The sequence below is a fragment of the Aedes aegypti genome, chromosome 1, assembly GCF_002204515.2.
Source record: "Aedes aegypti strain LVP_AGWG chromosome 1, AaegL5.0 Primary Assembly, whole genome shotgun sequence".
Lineage (NCBI taxonomy): Eukaryota > Metazoa > Arthropoda > Insecta > Diptera > Culicidae > Aedes > Aedes aegypti.
In genome coordinates, this window is record NC_035107.1 from 307,284,016 (window position 1) to 307,296,180 (window position 12,165).

Sequence of the window (12,165 nt, forward strand, 5' to 3'; positions counted from 1 at the left end):
TTTTACTGCGAAGTGAACCGTTTTTTCCCCTCGCGTTGCGTGGTTTTTACGGCGTTACTCTTTCCAGTAGAAAGAACCGATCATCCGCGTTTCGGATCACGGAAGCAGCCAGCCTTTAGCCTAGCCTATTGGTTGGACTGTCCAGCTTTACCGAAGGCCATTCATCGCAACATTGTGCCATCCCCATCATTGCCATCATCATCATTATCAGCACCAGCAACAGCAGCACAAAAGAGGCCTGAAATCATCAAGTTGTTGTGCTGCCTACCGGGTGCCTATCGCTTCGAACAGCAAGTCCCGGACAATACATTCATCTGCGGATCTGCACGTGTTTACGAAAAAAAACAGCAGTGCAGAGAAGCCAGTCGGTTACATTGGATGAATAGGTATTTATTTCGTTCTGCCGATCTCTTTTGTCTGTGATCAACTCACCTACCAGTGTGTAGTTGCCCTTTTGCGTTAATTATTTTTCTTACTGATTTTTTTTTTGTAAATATTTTTTTTCTTTTCTTTTTTTTTTTTCTAATATTAGTGATTAATTTACCTAAAGGTAAATTTGTCTACCTCAGTATTATTATTATTATTATTTTTTTTTGATCAATTTTTTTTTTTTGTTGAGGTGATTGATTCACCTGAAGTGCAAACGAACTTAACCGAACTTTTAAATTTACAATAAGTTGTTATTTATTTCCTTTTTATTATTATTGTTAAGTGCAAATATTGTTCAAAATCTAATCTAGCAGGGTGCTAAAAATTGATTGCACATACGATTTTGAATTTTTCCTGGTGGGGTAGTCTCACCCCACAATGGAACCAAACGATAAAGGCGGGGGTTCGTCGCAATACGAAATATCCTCGGATGATGAATCAAATCCAATCCGGTCAAATGTCGTTCTAACCTCGATTCCGCAGAATATCACGGAAATGGAGACTAACGAAGTCTCACCCACCCTCCCTATCACCCCGCAAGGATATGCATCCCGTAAAAACGGTTCATCTAGCTCTATCCCCTCGGAAGATGGTGAATCGATTGAATCTCCGTCATATGAATATTTGACCAGTGCGCAAGTGCCGATGGATACCTCCTCCAATACGCGTAATGTAAACCAATCCCTGGTGCCCTCCTCCTCTTCTGGTACTGTTAAGGAAGCGACCCCCCGCCTAAAAGCCTATCCACCCGGATCTAAGGGTCCCTTTCTGGTTTTCTTTCGGCCCAAAGGCAAACCATTGAACAAATTGCAAATAGAAAAAGATCTGGCAAAGTCGTTTCGGGGCATCGAATCAGTAGATGCTCCTAGTCGTGACAAATTGCGTGTCATGGTTAGTGATCGTGAACAGGCCAATAAGATTGTTGCCTACGATCTCTTCTCGATGGAGTACAGAGTATACCTTCCAAGTCGAGAAATTGAGATCGCAGGAGTGGTCACCGAACCGTTTTTGAGTTGCGCTGACATCAAATCTGGTGTTGGAGGATTTAAAAACCGTGCCGTCCCTCCGGTCGCCATACTTGATGCCAGACAAATGAACCAGGTGGCTCCTTATGGCACAAAACAGCCGTCGAATTCGTTTTGTGTAACTTTCTCTCATGGTGATCGGGAAACTTCGGTTGCCCGTTCGCCTCTATAAGCCGACGGTTATGCACTGTGATAAGTGCCAGCAAATGGTCATACATCACCTTTCTGCTGTAACAAACCACGGTGCGCAAAATGTGGTGAGCTACATGTGCAGGGTGCCTGCAGTTCTGATCCCAAGTGTTCATGCTGTGGTCAAGCTCCACATGAGCTCACTGCATGCCCGAAGTTTATAGAGCGGGAGAAACATCAGATACGCTCTCTAAAACAACGGTCAAAGCAATCTTGCGCAGAAATGCTAAAGAAGATCGCACCGACTGTTGTTCCACCAGCCCACTCTATCGCTAGTAACAACCTCTTTACTACCCTGCCTGATGATGACCAAGGCTCTGACTCTGAGGCGGGTGAAGAATATAATGTTTTACAAACAGGAACAAAGAGAAAGCGAGCTATAGCACGAAGGCACCGCACAGTGCTTCGAACGTATGGCACTTGGGGACAAAAGTCAGAACTGGATGTTTTATGCGGTTTTGCCCTACGAAGTTGAGGAGAAAGTCGTTATACACAAAAAATCTCATTATTGGCATAAATGACACATATTACATCAGTAATGGCATAAGTGGCTTATACGCCACGTTTTACATTTGACACCATAGAACAGTGCTCGATTTTGAATAAATGTTTAAAATAAAACGCATGAAAAAGTACTTGAGTTGTTTGCATAAACGATGTATGTGGTATGCGTAAATGTAAAAGTGTCTCAATAACCAAATTTTTATAAACATATTAAAGCACGGATTATTCCAACGTCTAAAATCAAACCCAATAAAAAAGGTTGTATACAATCAATTTTTATTAGCAACTAGTGGTCCCGGCAAACTTCGTCTTGCCATCAAGTAGGCTGTTGAAAAACGCTTTTGACCGTCCCATATAAAATGACAGTTTAGTTCGCGCTTGTTTTTTCAACTTTCCCGGTGAATATCCTGGGATTTTTATACACACAAACACGTCGGAACCCTTGACAAACAAAACTAAGAAAGAATCATTTAAATCCGATGACACGTTCGTAAGCCATTTCGTGACATACAAACACCATTCCATTTTTATTTATATAGAAGAAGAAGATACAATTCATTTACCATCTATTAATCATCCAAAAACATATCAATCGAAACATTATCTTCTTTTATACAAAGAAAGTTGAAATGTCGTGGGTTTCTGTTTGATGATTATTAGAAATAAGTTGATAAGGTACCGCGGGGCAAGTGAGAATACGGGGTAAGTGGGGCTTTTCGTCATAGCTCAACTAGGAAAAGTTTTTCATGGGGATATTCTTCTAGAAAGTTGAAGATACAATGACAAGGAATGTATTTAGTACTAAACATATGTTATTTTTATTACCATGTGGTTCATGTAACAGTTGTCAGTTCAGCGCCATTTTCAACTTGCATGACAAATTGTGACACGTTCCACGTCTTGCATTGACTCGCAAAAAATAAATGTGTTATAAATCGAATTTCCATCAGTATGCTATAATTTTGAGTATTATTACAAGCTGCTAACGATAAACCAGTATTTTGTTTTCATTTAATATGAAATTTTCGATGGTCTATCTTACCCCAGAATATATTTGTACCTGGGGTAAGTGGGACCTATCAAAACAAAAACCAGAATCAAAAGTTTACGTACACGTTTCATACATTCTCCTAGAGAGTAGCACTTAAACATTCAAACAAATGATTTTTATCAAAAAAGATCAACCTAAAATTACGTAATTGCATAGGAGGGAGAAGAAAAGTGTTATGATTCTTTATTTTTAAATTTATTTTTAATTTTTGAAATAGGACTTCAAAATTGAACAAACACACAGCTGAAATTTGAAATGCATCATGAGAACGATTACTTTTCTATTTTATTTAAACTTTATTTGTTATTTCTACCAAATTAAGTAGAGATGGAAAACAATTCCACCCCATCAGGTGGTTTTCTGCCATGCATATAAATAATAACAAAACATATTTATAATTTCGTCAATTATTGATTGTTTATGTTCTACATTTTAATAAACAACTTATAAATGATATATTTTGAACATGTTTGATTCCTCTTTACGCTTTTATTGAGGAATTTTCAGTTAATATTAAATGTGAGGTGACATACTATTAAATAAAGGGTTTCTTCCTAAAACTTAACGTATTTTATGGTTGATCCCTTATGTACATCAAATATGTACTTAAAATTAAAAATCTATGAATTATCAATCCTATTATTGTAATGGTTGACTTACTGATGTGGATTGACGCATAAAACTGGATGTGTCCCACTTGCCCCGTTTAGTGAAGTAACTGCGTCCAATGGCTCATTCTAAAACTTTCTTCCAAGGTTTTCACAATTTTGAAATTATTCGATTAGTTTCATGCACACACCAGCAAATATGTTGCCAAATCGTGATTGTGTTGTTGGATTTGAAAAATATTGACATTTGAAAATTTGATTGAACAATTTGTTTGAACTATCGTTTTTTTCGTTCCCACTTGCCCCGCGGTACCTTACATGATACATAGGCTACGAACGCGAGCTCTTCAGGTTCATTATTGTTGATAAGATATATAAAGTTTTTTCATGAACATTCATCGAACGGTATGAAAGGCCTTCCCATGCCAGCCTTTACAGCCGAATTGGAAAACTCTGCATCGTCAATTTTCTGTTTGCGCGGAAGCAAAACTGGCTTTGCTAATCAGTCGGAGTTTTGCTTCACAAAAATATCGTATGATCTTCTACATTTGGCCCATTTTTGGTGTATTTTGCAGAAATAAAATTTACTAAACGTATTTAGCTTGTTTTCAAATATCTGGGAGAAAGAATCAGTGCTATAACAACCGTACATGAAATCCACAACATGATTTTTCGTATACGTGGATTGGCAGAATACCATTGCTTGAACTAATCTTTATTGATGATTGTGGCAGCATAACCTAAAAATCATAAAATGACATACAATCGGCAAACATATGCAGCTGGAATCACTTTCAGAATTTGAAAAATACTTCAAATTTTATTTTAAAGTGGATTTCAGAAAGGTACTTTGAGGTACTTTTTTGTATGGGCTAGAAGATGATAGGAGTTTTAATTTTCTTTTGTATTAAAGAGCTTATTGTTCAGATGCATCTTTTTCTACAATTTTTAAAATATATCACAGAAAATTAAGCGGAATGACTCCTATTCACTAGTTTCAACACGATCCTTAACGGCTTTTACTTTAAAAAAGGGATTAGTATGAGAATAAGGCGAATTAAAAAGGGATTTGATTGACACAAAAACAATGAATTATAAATAACGATGAAACAACTTGTCAACACCTGGTGTTTTGGTTTGTTTCGCAAGCGCACGAACTTTCTAGTATCTGTATTACACGCTCAAAACATATGTCAACATCATGGCCTACTTGATTCTTTCGAATATGAAAGTTGATTTTTTGACTTTTGTCCAAGGGACGAAGCACTGTGCACCGTCAGCAGCCTTCTCATGTTCCTGTTGCTCAACAGAATTCTCGACTCTCCCTGAAAAAGTCAAGAAGTGACGGAAATACCACTAATGTTACTCCCCCAGGTTTTAAATTCAAACCTGGAGATTTCCCTTCACTTCCGGGATCATCTAAAACCCCAGATGTCCCAGTTTTTCGCGTTAACTTAACCAACAAACAAACATCTTCACATCTCGACAAGAACATGTCGAAACTTCCGACAAAATAACGCTTTCTGGGATTGTGGAAATCATCTTCGAAGTAATGGAAGTCTCTCCCGCAATAAGAAACCTTATTAGTAAGGCACTCTCTTTCATAAAACCTCTTCTGAAGCGACTGGCTTCAAAATGGCCGATTCTTGAATCGTTCATATCTTTCGATGGATAATACATCCAATGAAGTCGGGGATATGGTCGAAATCCTACAGTGGAATTGCAGAAGCATTTCTAAAAATATTGAAGCGTTTAAGTATTTAGTTCACAGCACACGCTGTGACGTATTTGCTCTCAGTGAAACATGGCTAACTTCTGATAAGAATCTCTCTTTCCACGATTTCAACATTATTCGCCAAGATCGTGGGGATGGTTATGGAGGGGTATTATTGGGGATCAACAAGCTCCACTCCTTTTATAGAATTGATTTTCCCCCGATGACAGGCACTGAAGTAGTTGCATGTCAGGTTACTATACGAGGAAAAAGCTTTAGCATAGCAAGTACGTACCAACCTCCTAGTGCCAGGATATCTCGCAGAGAGCTTACAGCCATCTGCTGTGCTATGCCAGCCCCACGGTTGATTGTAGGTGATTTCAATTCACACGGTACAGCCTGGGGGTCAATGTACGACGACAACCGTTCAACCTTGATATACGACCTATGCGACGACTTCAACTTGACTATTTTAAACACTGGGGAAGCAACACGTATCAAACCTCCAGCTCCTCCAAGTATTTTAGACCTCTCAATCTGTTCGAATTCATTACCATTGGATTGCACGTGGAAAGTAATTCAAGATCCCCATGGTAGTGATCACCTGCCTATCAAAATTTCAATTTCCAATGATTCGTGTCAGGCCCGCCAAATCGACGTAGCATACGACCTCACCAAGCACATTGACTGGGGAAAATATGCTGAAGCGATCTCTGATGGCGAGCAGTCGGTCGATGCTCTTCCTCCGTTGGAAGAGTATCAGTTCTTATCAGAGTTAATTATCAACAGTGCTATTGAAGCACAGCGTCGGCCAATACCGGGAGCGAAAGTTCGAAGACGGCCACCCACCCCTTGGTGGGATGATGAGTGCACCGCTGTATATCGGGAAAAGTCCGTCGCGTATAAAGAATACCGGAAACGCGGTTCTCGTGAAAACTATGAGCGCTATACCTCTCTTGAACGCAAGTTTGGTAGCCTCGTCAAAGCGAAGAAAAAAGGATATTGGCGCAATTTCGTAAACGGGCTTTCTAGGGAAACTTCCATGACAACATTATGGACCGTTGGGAGAAGAATGCGGAACGCGACAGCGGTAAATGAAGACAAAGAACACTCTTCTCGGTGGATCTTCCAGTTCGCCAAGAAAGTGTGTCCTGATTCCGTTCCAGTACATGGAAAGGTTCGCGTTAACTTAACCGAAAGGAACGAAGTTGATAGACCCTTTTCGATGCTAGAATTCTCACTTGCTCTCCTTTCATGTAATAATTCTGCCCCAGGAATGGATAGGATTAAGTTCAACTTGCTCAAAAACCTCCCAGACGTCGCGAAGAGGCGCTTGTTGAACTTATTCAATCAGTTTCTGGAACGCAACATTGTTCCGGATGATTGGAGACAAGTGAGAGTGATTGCCATCCAAAAGCCCGGAAAACCCGCGTCGGATTACAACTCGTACCGCCCTATCGCGATGCTGTCCTGTTTACGCAAACTGTTAGAGAAGATGATTCTTCATCGGCTTGACAAATGGGTTGAATCGAACGGTTTTCTATCAGATACGCAATTTGGTTTCCGCAGAGGCAAAGGAACGAGCGACTGTCTTGCGCTGCTTTCGACAGAAATTCAACTGGCCTATGCTCAAAAGGAGCAAATGGGATCAGTGTTTTTGGACATTAAGGGAGCTTTTGATTCAGTATGCATAGATGTCCTTTCAGACCAACTACACAACTGTGGGCTTTCACCATTATTAAACAGCTATTTGTACAATTTGTTGTCTGAGAAACGTATGAGCTTTTCTCACGGTACCTCAACAACTTCACGAATAAGTTACATGGGTCTCCCCCAGGGCTCATGCTTAAGCCCCCTTCTTTACAATTTTTATGTCAGAGACATTGATGATTGTCTCGTGGGAAATTGCTCGCTAAGACAGCTTGCAGATGATGCCGTTGTTTCCGTAACAGGACCAGGGGCGGATGATTCGCAAAGACCACTGCAAGATACTCTAGATAATTTGTCTACTTGGGCCTTAAAGCTGGGTATCGAATTCTCTCCGGAGAAAACTGAGTCGGTTGTCTTTTCTAAGAAGCATGTCCCAGCACAGTTGGGGCTTCAAATCATGGGTAAGGAACTAACTCAGGGTCTTTCACATATGTATCTTGGGGTCTGGTTCGACTCCAAATGCACTTGGGGAAAGCACATTAAGTATCTGTATCAGAAATGCCAACAACGAATCAACTTCATGCGCACACTGACCGGAACATGGTGGGGAGCCCACCCGGACGATCTGATAATGTTATACCGCACTACAATCCTCTCGGTCCTTGAATACGGTAGCTTTTGTTTCCAATCCGCCGCGAAAACACACATTCTGAAGCTTGAGCGTATCCAGTATCGCTGTCTTCGAATCGCGTTAGGCTGTATGAATTCGACTCATACAATGAGTTTAGAGGTATTAGCAGGAGTTCTTCCTTTATCAGATCGTTTCGCGGAATTGTCCCTCCGGTTCCTCATCCGCTGTGAGGTATTAAACCCATTGGTTATTGAAAATTTTGAAAAGCTAATCGAACGAAATCCTCAAACAAAATTCATGACACTGTACTACTGGTACATGAGTCTGGAGATTAACCCTTCTTTGAATGCTCCCAATCGTAGTTGCTTCCCAAATCTCTCCAACTCCACTGTAGGTTTTGATCTGACCATGAGGCATGAAACCCATGGAATTCCAGATCTGCTCCGATCGGAGTTCATACCACTAATTTTTGTAAACAAGTTCGGCCAGGTCAGCAGCGACAAAACGTTTTATACTGACGGGTCAAAAACAAATGATTCCACTGGATTTGGTGTATACAACGATTTTCATAGCGCCGCCCACAAACTTCAGAACCCTTGTTCAGTATACGTCGCAGAATTAGCGGCTATACACTATGCATTAGAGCGAATTGCCTCTCTTCCCTCTGATCGATATTTCATTTTTACGGATAGTCTCAGCTCCATCGAGGCTATACGTTCAATGAGGCCGGTAAAGCACTCACCGTATTTTCTCAGTGAAATACGATCTAAATTGAGTGCTTTGTCGAATCATACCATCACCTTGGTTTGGGTCCCCTCGCATTGCTCGATTCCGGGCAATGAGAAAGCGGACGCACTCGCCAAGGTGGGCGCTATGGAAGGCGATATTTATGATCGACAAATCGCCTTTGAAGAATTTTTCACAATTGCTCGTCAGCAGACCTTGCTCAGTTGGCAACAAAAATGGGATAAAGGGGATTTGGGCAGGTGGTTACATTCCATTCTCCCGCAGGTGTCAAAGAAGTCGTGGTTTAAAGGGATGAACACGAGTCGCGACTTTATCAAGATAATGTGTCGGCTGATGTCCAACCACTACTCGTTAGGCTCGCATCTCTATCGAATAGGGCTCGCAGATAATAATCGATGTGGTTGTGGAATTGATTACTAAGACATCAACCATGTTGTCTGGTACTGTCCCGAATACGGAATTGCCAGATCAAATCTATGTATATCTCTCAGGGCCCGAGGAAAACCAGACAAGGAAGACATTAGAGATGTGTTGGGTAGACTGGACTTTGACTACATGTTACTTGTTTACAAGTTCTTGAAGCAAATCGACGTTTTTGTTTGATAATATGCTTTTTTGTTCCGCTTGTCCACCTCGTATACCCCTTCCCGTTTTTTGGATGTCCACCTTGTTTCCCTCGAAACCCGTTTGTTTGTACCGTTACAGGTTGTCGTCATGTCCACTCTGCGTTAATCAGCACCAATAACGCCACTACAATATGCTGCTGTTGAAGATCAACGAGTAAACCCAAAATTCCCATCCCTTCCAAAAATGATTGTACTCCTTAACCTCGACCAAACCGCGAGTTTTACGGTTCCCCAAAACTAACCTTGATAATAAGAAGCAAATATGATTTTGTAAAATAAATCAATAGAATCCGGCTCCGTAATGCCTAAGAGCGCTTGAGCCTGCTAAATAAATGATAAGATAAAAAAAAAAAGGCTTGCAGCAGATGCTTGCGGGTGAACGAGTATGATGAGTGGTTCTGCCGGCCACCAACACGAAGTAGACCATCCTGGATTAACGTATTCAGGTGATTTTTTGAGATCCGCTGCAAGGCCGATTAGTGCTTGTTGGAGTTCATCGGCAGTGAGAAACGGTGTGATTTGCAGGTCTGCTCTAGAAAGCTTGGCTCCACAGTGCCGTACGAAAAGGCGGTAATAAGCAGCGATACGAATGATCCAACTAACATTTAGTGCAAATGTAAACATTCTCTTGGCCCTCTTTATACGGCTTTATGCTGAGTAAAGGCGCTGTTCATACGAACGAAAGCTTCTATGCGATCCTTTTACCACCAAATCTGGAGAATCTACTCAGCTACTTTTAAGCTGTGTTGGCAGCTCTTATTCATACCGATCATTGCTCTATCTCGACAGTTATACGACAAGTAGCTGTGTAAAATCTTCGGAAGGCGCTTTCTCAACCATTTCGCAACTGTTGAATAATTATTATACAGCTTCGCTGTATTATCGATTAAATATTATTTTCAAGCTGTTTCACAGCTTCCGGAATTCATATCATAAGTATCTGAATTTAATGTTCCCAACGTTACCTGCCACCTCATGGAATTGAACTCACGATCTCTGCATCCACAAGTCTCGACGCTGTCCATGTTGCCACCACAGTCTATATCGAAAGGCAAAGAAAACACACCGTTTTGTTCTACATCGAAAATGGTTCACACAATATTTTAAAATGATCGTAAAAGATGCTATAGCCGCGCTTACACCACTTCATCAGGCTGTAAAAGGGTGCGAAACGTCAAATGCAATGTTTACCTCCAACAAGCTGAGTAGATGCGCCACAAGTTTTTGTTTTACAGCATACTGCTGTGTGCTCACTGTATAACTAACGACAAAGCGCTTTTAAATATATATTGAGCAGCATAACAAATCATATTGTATAGAAGTAGCCGGATTGATGATGGCGAATTTTATTCCACATCACTAAGTTGCTATCTTTTACAGTGTTGATTTACAGCTTAGTGAAAGCAGTAAAAGCGATAACTGACGAAATTCATTCATCTAAGATTTGTAGCTCCAAAACGTTTGCGTTACAGCTGTATTAACGCTAATCGTTCTATTTTTGGCACCTTTCATTTTTTGCTGCGTTCGCTGCTTCAATTCAACTGTTATACCGCACAAAGCAAATAATCTTGGCTTATAGCGCTAAAATTGTTAGTTGGGGAGTCTCGTCAGTGACGAGAAGCGGTTGAATAGATCGCGATCGGGAGCCTCAACTGAACGTGTGACAGCTGCAAGTGTAGTAGGTCGCATCCCAAGTAACAATTTAGATTCTAACTGGCTTTATTTATTTTTATGATAGTTTTATCGTATATTTGCATATTCTTCTAGGTTTTATAATTATTTTAACCCAGTAGAAATGATCTTGAACCGTTTTTAGTTTTAAATACTTCTTCAAGAACACTTCGGATGCATTACATAAAACTTTATTTTCAATAAGAACAAATGATCTTGGCAACAATTATGAAATTCTCGTACTTATCTGTAAGAACGCGCTCGAGCGAGAGTAAGAACTCTTGGCCGAGAACATCATACTTTTCTCCCCCATCAATCAACGCACTAATATGCACATTATTGATTGTAGTATTATGAATCCTATCGTTTCCGTGGGCGCCTTGCATGGATTTTCGATCTGTTCTTCACGGCAGTCGTTGACTTCACGGTGCACAATTTACTAATAACGCGAACAATATTGTAAACCAGTTAACCAGTTCCAGTGGTCTTTCTCCCCTTGGCCATGATATAGGAGCGGAACTGGGCCACTGGACACCTCCTTGCAAGGTGGACTTCTGGGTGTGGTTAAATGTCCGATTGCTTTCCCTGCTCACCATCTGGGCCTTACTAAGAAGTTATCTGTGGTAGCTAGAGTTGGATTATATGAATATTGATTGTTTAATTTCGGCGTGCATGTTTGATCTTAGCGTGCATGCGTTATTAGAATATGATCGTGTATGTTTTATTTAGGCGTGTTATAATTGACAGCTGGAAAGCTTAAAAACCGCGCAAAATACTTTGCGTGTGTGTCTCGTGATCGAGACCTCAGTTTAGTGAAGGATTTTGTGGCGAACGGTTGTGCTGATTTGTACCCAGCATGCACTTGTTCGGCCGATGGCGGAACCAGCCGAAAATGTGTGTTTAGATGGTTCCGGATACTACATTATCCACAGCTGGAAATACTTACCTTTAGTGGTTTGGTAGCTTTAAATTTCATGTCGTAGCAAAATCTAGCATGACCGCTTTTCTCCAAAAACGAAAAATGTAAATAACAAAACGTCAAAATGCGCTTATCTTGAATAAAACGAACGAATCTTATCACGTTCTTCAAGAAGATCAGTTTGTCTTCATCAAGATCACCTTAAGCCTAAGAACTCTCAAGTGATATTTGTTACGCTTACCCGAGTTCAGCAAAATTTATCATGGAACACAACAAACAATGGAACACTACAAACGAGAAAATAAAGCTAAACATTCAATTCCATTTCCAATATTTTTTTCTATTTATTGAGTACTTTTTTCAATTGAATTCCTGTATGCACGTATTCACCTTTTCGCAAA